Genomic DNA, 7,500 nt, shown 5'->3' with positions numbered 1-7,500 from the left:
TGTCTGCTGTGACCTGTCTCCGATTTGTCAATGATCACTTATCTGTTTGCTGTCCTGTTTTTGCGGATTACTGAGTTCGTTGTCTTCGATTTGTCCGTTGGTCACTGATCTGTCTGCTGAATGTACTGAATTCGTCCTAGTCTCTCCTTGTGGTTGTTAGTACTTTCTTCCCCCTCTCTCTCCCTTAGTCTTTTTTTTTTTATCTTCTGTAGATTCTTTTGTTCCTATTTAGCTCCCCATCCCCATTCTTTCAATTTGTTCTTCTGTTTATTGTTGTTATATCCACCATTACGAAAATGTGTGTAATTTAGTATTGTTCTGGTCACGTGATATAAGCATTTCCTTGAGTGCGTGTCCTAGCTGTGTGTTTGGAACTGTTCATGCGAAAAAATTCTGAATAAAATTTTGTTTAAACCAATTTGTATGGCAGTGAGTAGTGGCCCCTGTCTGTCTGTATACTGTTCTTGATCAGTCCGTTGGTCAGTCTCAGTCTGATCATCTTTTCAGTAGATACTGTTCTTTTTTTGTCTTATCACATAATATCATATCATATCATATCATATCATATCATATATAATATATATATACGGCATGTAGACTAGATAAGCGTTTTGCCTGCTATATATGACATTGTTTGTAATTAACATGGTTTTTTTTCTTCTCAATTTCTGTATTTTTTGTTTTATTGTGTTAGTGTTCAGCGTTCATTTCTGGCATGCTTTCTTTTAAAATTAAAGGTTCAAATCGACCTCAAACATGAATTGTTTCCAATACTTGTCGAGAGAATTTTTTTTAAAGTATTGAGTGTTCCTGATGTGACAATGTCAGACGGTAAATTATTCCAGCTATTAACAACTCTGTTAGTAAAAACATGGGCAAAGACATTTTTGTGAACAGTTTTCTCTGCAAGTTTGTATGGAAAGCCTCTTCGATAATTTCGTTGGCCAGTGTCTGATCTGTCTCTGTTCTGTCTTGTGTCAGTCCTGTGTTCGATTAGTTCGGTGGCCATTATCATGTGCAGATCTGCTATGCCGTCTATGGTCTGTCTGTTTTCACGTTAGGCCAAAAAAAAAAAAGGTCTGTTTACGGTAACATAGGCCAAAAAAAGAGGGTCGGTAGGTCGGGATTTTTTTTTTTTTTTTTTTCCAAAAAACCATATTTTTACGTTATTTTGCCAAAAAAACAAGATTTTTTTTGTTTGTGCCCCAAATGCCAAAAAAAGTCTAGGGTCGCGCGAAAAAAATAGGGTCGGTCGGGTTACCGTAAACAGACCTATTTTTTTTTTGGCCTTACTCTGCTTGCGTATCTGTAGCTTGGTTTGCCTGAAAGATGTTGTGTGCTGTTATTTGTATTTGTTGCACTAGTATCGTCTGTTTGTTTGCTTTGTTTTGTTTGTTGTACAGTGCGACTTGAACAACCGTTTAGCCGTGTATGCTTTTTTTTTTTTTTTTTTTTTTGCAGACCATAACTCTTTAGCTTACACTGAGTACACAAGTCGTCACTGAGATACAGTTCAACCAAGTATACTCCTTGACTCACCTTGAGTTACTTACACTGAGTACACAAGTCGTCACTGAGATACAGTTCAACCAAGTATACTCCTTGACTCACCTTGAGTTACTTACACTGAGTACACAAGTCGTCACTGAGATACAGTTCAACCAAGTATACTCCTTGACTCACCTTGAGTTACTTACACTGAGTACACAAGTCGTCACTGAGATACAGTTCAACCAAGTATACTCCTTGACTCACCTTGAGTTACTTACAGAGCAGGAATTCCAACTGGTTCTACCTGCAGAAGCCTAGCTAATAATTACTGAGTTTACAGGCGCTTGTGATCTCACCGTCGTTACCTGTCGTAATTACCCTTCCTAACCGTAAACCGACATGCTTAGAATAATTCGATAATTGTCAGTCTTACTACAAGTTGCGAGCTTGTGAAATGTCAGTTCTAGAGTTATCAGAGTATCGTCCCAAGACTAGTTAACGCATTTGAAGATACCGACAGTGTGTGTGGTAGAGCACTGGACTTGTGATCCAAAAGTCGCAGGTTCGAATCCGGGCCGGGACGGACATGGGTCAACTGTATGTGCAGACTCAGAGACGGTATCCATGTTCTACCCCCCTGTCACGTAAAAGACCTCGGTCATTCTGCCATATGTACAGGTGGCTGATTACACCTAAACACGCATACACCTGGGTAGCGCGACTTGTTGCTGCTAGCTTTCCACTGGGAGGAAGCGACCCGAATTCCACAGCTATGGGACATTAAAGTAATGAGAATGAAAATAAAAAATCCAGATTTATTCCCGTGAGAGCGTCATTACACTGAATGAATGTCACTCTTCTCTCGGAAACATATAAAAAAAGAACACCTGCTTTGCATGCAGAGTGGGAATTTTTGCTGACTTAAATTTCAGAGATTGGCTTTGATCTGTGACTATTTACGAGACGGTTTGTATTGGAAGGAAGGTACGTGTCTCTAAAACCACCTTTGCCTACAACGTGAACATTGGACTACCTCAGCTTTTGAATGTTGAAAGAGAAAGTTGTATACATAGTATAATACCGGCGTGGCGATTATTAAAGTAACCAACAGTTCCGCTACGCAAAGAAATCGTCCACGAGCGGCTTGCATGTATATCAATAATATATTTTGATCGTCGGTAACAATCATACGCATTGATAACTTCAGTAATGGATTTTCACATTAAGTGGTAAAAGCATATATGTACTAATTTTTAATCATAATTATAATGCTTAATCATACGTATGCGATAACGTTAAGATTATGTTTGCGTGCCATGAAATAATTTGCCCCTTTGCTCTGCAATGAGTGACTGTATGCAAGTGCACCTCCACCATCCCCTGCCCCGTCCACCGCCACCTCCACATACCCCTTACCTAACTTTTTACAATAGTTATTCAACCGACGTACCTCTAAATTTTGACACTTACTATAATCTTTCAAATCCCCCCCCCCCCCCCAGAAAGAAAAAAAAAAAAGAGAAAAAAAAGGACAGAAAAATCTGTCACACAATTTTCTTCCAGGCAAAAGTCAACTCTAAATGAAAAGAAGGAAAGAATAGGAGAAAGGGGGAAATCAATCAATCAATCAATATGAAGCTTATATAGCGCGTATTCCGTGGGTACAGTTCTAAGCGCTTCAAACAATTCATTTCATAAGCTAGATTAAATCGGCATGTATTCACAGACATGCCTTGATTGTTTCTCTCTGCATGTCAGCGTGAACCGTGCACATTGCATGGAGAGTGTTGTTCTCCGATTGCCACTGCGCTGAAATAGCATGCATGTCCAATACTGACGTTCCTTTCACCGCGGCTACCAGTCTTGCGTCATTGCACAGATACTGACGTGGCCTGTTATGCACAGTCGGTATTTAAAAAAAGTTTGAGAAAGGGAGCGCGGGCGAGAAACAGAGAAAAAGAAAGAAAGAAAGAACAAGAACAGGATACAGCCGCGAAGCAAACAGACGACAAAAGCTTTATTTTTTATTTTTATTTTTTATAACCAACCATTCATCGGCCTTCCTGTCAACACCCTCCTTCCTCACTGACTGTCGCCCACCCCACCTCTCTTTTCCATCTACAACTTTGAGCTGCGTAACCGCTCTCTAACCTCCGTCTTTGAGTTCCATGATTAATCTTGGAGCTGTTCTTCACATTCCAGTGTCACAGGCATGAAAGTTTCCCCGCAACAGGCGCCATTCTATACCCCTCGCATGCACACCCACCCAGTACGCGCAACTCTCGTTTTGCAGCGCGAAGGTCGTGGTGCGGCCAGGACAAGGGGCTCGTCGAGACCAACATCTTTTTGTCTGTACTGTACATCGTCCTGCACCATTTGTTTTTAAAAAAAAAAAATTTCATAAGTATTTTAAGGACATCTTATACGCACAAAATGTTACTGAGCCATTCTTGTTTGTTGAATACATATTTTCAGGACATCTCATACGCGCAACATTTTATTGAGCCATACTTTGGATAAATATTATGAAAACGTCTTGCCTTAGTGTGAACATGATTTAATCAGTAAAAACATGATGATATAATATGATATACGCATTTGACAGGGGAGGCTACCGGTTACATCTGGCGCTTGCGAGCAGGGATGGGAATCGGCATGATATGTTCAGGTAATGGCATAATATGACCACTGAACATTTTCGTGCTGTTCCCATTCTGCGAACTTGGGATGGACAGTGGTCCCCCGGTTCGGAACTTCGGGACGACGTTCATTCAAACGGGGGCGATTGTGACAGGGGAGGCTACCGCTCCTTTCACAGCAGACTCTGCACCCGAGTTGTTGGCCTTTAAGTCAACACCAGTGGGTTGTGGAATTCTGTTTGTGATGGGGTCTGGTGGTTTCCGATTGTCTGTATGTGCATGGAAACCTTCGGGTTTGCATAACAGTTTTTAAAGGGCTAAGAAATTGGCCCTAACATTTTCAATCCTGTTTGATTGCACTTCGCCTCCCGAGGTGATCGTAGTGTTACGGCACTCGGTTACACGCACAACAGACGACATCTTGTATCCCATGGGCAAAATGTCATGGAGCTATACTTTTCATACATATTTTAAGGACTACGCGGAGATCTCAAAACTCTTATTACACTGCTTAGAATTTAAGGATTCCAAAATATACATGTGTTGCTGAGTTTCCACAGTGAAGACTGACGGCGTTTCTATTATGCCACATTTGACTCTAGCAAGCAAGCAAGCAAGCAAGCAAGCAAGCACCGAATCTATCAGTCGATGCGTGTCGAGCTGACAACTCACTACCAGGACAGACGCAGAAACAAGTACTCGGTCCTTTGAAATTTCAGACTGTCTAGTGTCTCGTAATGTTCTCGCACCGCAGCGCACCCCCCCCCCCCCCACACCTCTCCTGTGTCCGCAATGACGCCCCACCCCTTTCTCCCTCCTTCCCCTTGTCTAGACTTTCCTCATCACCCGAGAAGAACATCTGCGAGTTCAACTTAAAAAATCTCTCACTTTTGTGCCATGGTGAGTTTTCGCCTTTCGCCTTTCGCCGTGTGTGTATGATATTATATACCGGAACGAAAAGAAAAATCATACTCGGAGTGTCTTGTATAAATTATGTTGTACTATGCGCCAGTGTGTTGTGCATGTATGTATGTGTGTGTGTGTGTGTGCTTGTTATGGGGGCGAGGACGCCCCCATTCTATACGGATAGTTTAGAGGTTGACCATGGGCAGCGCCATTTTGTTGTGAAATACGTCATCAGTTTGTGTACACAGGAAGTTGTGACATCCGTCACCCTATGGGAGGGGTGACGTCAAAATTGGTCATCACAGAGTTTGTGTAACACAGGAAGTTGTGAAATACGTCACCCTATGGGAGGGGTGACGTCAAAATTGTTCAACAAAAACATGATATGTCGCATTGTGCAGGGTCAACTGCAACAAACTCAAACCGAGCCATTCATACCTAGCTGTATTTGAGTGACTTATATACCCGACATTTTTATTTCTTATTTTTAGCACAGGTGTAGGAAAAATCATGAACCAAAATGTTATTTATTTTCTAATTTAACATTTTTTTTACAAATATGACCATGGTCTTTTAAACATACAGTGACATTAAACATTGTTATGTTAAAAAAAAGAAAAAAGAAAAAAAGCTTTTGTGCACAAATCAGAAAATACATTGTACATTTTACCTACAGGCCAAACAGTGTCTGTTGGCGGCAAAGGGCCCAGCAAGTTGCTATTTTTAGATCGATTAAAAGTTGTCAAGAACAGGCGCTTACATTTGGATGTGTCCACTGATAGTAGGTTTGGTTGTGATCAATCAGAATGATGTAGGAATAAAAATGTATGACAGTTTGGTATGATGACATGTAATTCAAATATGCTGAAATGTAATATTATACATGATATAATATTATTATGGCTGTTGCCATGACCATGAACCCCAAGAAAGGTTTAATGTTATGTAAAATCAAAATACCAAAATCAAGCACCTACTAATCTGATCTACGGTGCGGCTTGGACCTAATAAATTATGGATGGACACGCAACTCGCTCAGCCAGCCAGCGCTGCGAGACTTACAGCGGCCAACTTCGCCGCGGCGCGCTCACTGGCTCAGTATTGAACTTGCGTCAAGGCCGATGCGCGTAGATTCCCAGAATGTTTACTTTCGGTTAGATTCTTCGACAGCATTCGCAGAGGTGACTGCCGTATTGTGTACCGCAGTCAGAAGTAATTTATTACTTTTGGGAGTTTAGTAACGTGATATCAGTTTTCAATTGTTCGTTCACTTATATTGCTTTCAGATTTAACACACAAGAAACAGTAGCACGGTTTTCGTTGCGAAAATGTGCATTGGCAGTGCTACGCGATCGAATTGTGTATTATGTACACGCGGTGTTCTTCTGGAAAAGACCGCGTCAGTCGTTCAGCCCGCGAGCGGTGGGATGGGGGGGTTCACATGGTTTGTTTGTTTCAGAACCACACCCATATACACACATTTCACATGTAAACCATTTGTCCGCCCCCTGTCGATATTTATCGACTAAGTTCCTTGTGTGCTTGTGTGCTTGTGTGTATGTGTGTGTGTGTGTGTGTGTGAGGGTGTGTGTGTGTGAGGGTGTGGGTGTGTGTGTTTGTGTTTTAATTTCGTGTCGAAAGTGTCAAGTTTCGCATTGCAATTCATCCCAAGGTACGTTTTGCACATGATTCTTAGCCCCCCGAGGGAGTCGGGTTTGTGCAGAAAAAATACAGAGATCAAAAACTTGTGTCAGGTGTGAACTGTCAGAGAGAGGGAGAGGATGAGAGAGAGAGGGAGAGGATGAGAGAGAGAGAGAGAGAGAGAGAGAGAGAGAGAGAGAAAGAGAGAGAGAGACAGAGAGAGAGAGAGAGAGAGAGAAAGAGACAGAGAGAGTGAGAAAGAGAGAGAGAGAAAGAGAGAGACAGAGACAGAGACTGAGAGAGATAGAGAGAGGGGGGGTAGACAGGGAGGGAGGAGGGGTAGATTCTAGAACGGGAGGAAAAGCAGAAGACCCCAGGTGCGGGCTTATCGGCCCCTCGTGTGACAGGCAGCCGCTACTCTCCCCCCGAGCTTCGCACCTCAGCCCCATCGCTCTCCCTCCCTGCACACCTGTGCTGCCCCGGCCTAGGCCGCTCTACACCTGCCACTGTCCCCCGGCCGACTGATCCTCCCGTCGCCACAGGCTTGCCGGCAGTTGTACGCTGTGTGGAGTGTACCTGTCTCTCTCTGTCTAAGCCTGTCTGTCTGTCTGTCTGTCTGTCTGTCTGTCTCTCACTCTGTCTGTCTGTCTGTCTGTCTGTCTGTTTGTCTCTCTCTCTGTCTCTCTGTCTGTTTGTCTGTCTGTCTCTCTCTCTCTATCTGTCTGTTTGTCTGTCTGCCTGTCTGTCTGTATGTCTGTCTGTCTGTCTCTCTCACTCTCTGTCTGTCTGTCTGTCTGTCTGTCTGTCTGTCTCTCTCTTTGTC

The 7,500-nt window shown here is 42.8% G+C and overlaps 1 protein-coding gene across 13 annotated transcripts in view; it reads left to right on the top strand.

Moving 5' to 3' along the window:
• Positions 1-7,500, top strand: part of LOC138953887 (SPARC-related modular calcium-binding protein 1-like) — a 98,407-nt gene that overhangs the window by 1,657 nt on the left and 89,250 nt on the right. The window lies entirely within an intron of this gene.

This window comes from Littorina saxatilis, linkage group LG17 (assembly GCF_037325665.1).
Source record: "Littorina saxatilis isolate snail1 linkage group LG17, US_GU_Lsax_2.0, whole genome shotgun sequence".
Taxonomy (NCBI): Eukaryota; Metazoa; Mollusca; class Gastropoda; order Littorinimorpha; family Littorinidae; genus Littorina; species Littorina saxatilis.
This window is presented reverse-complemented; position numbering and strand designations above follow the sequence as displayed.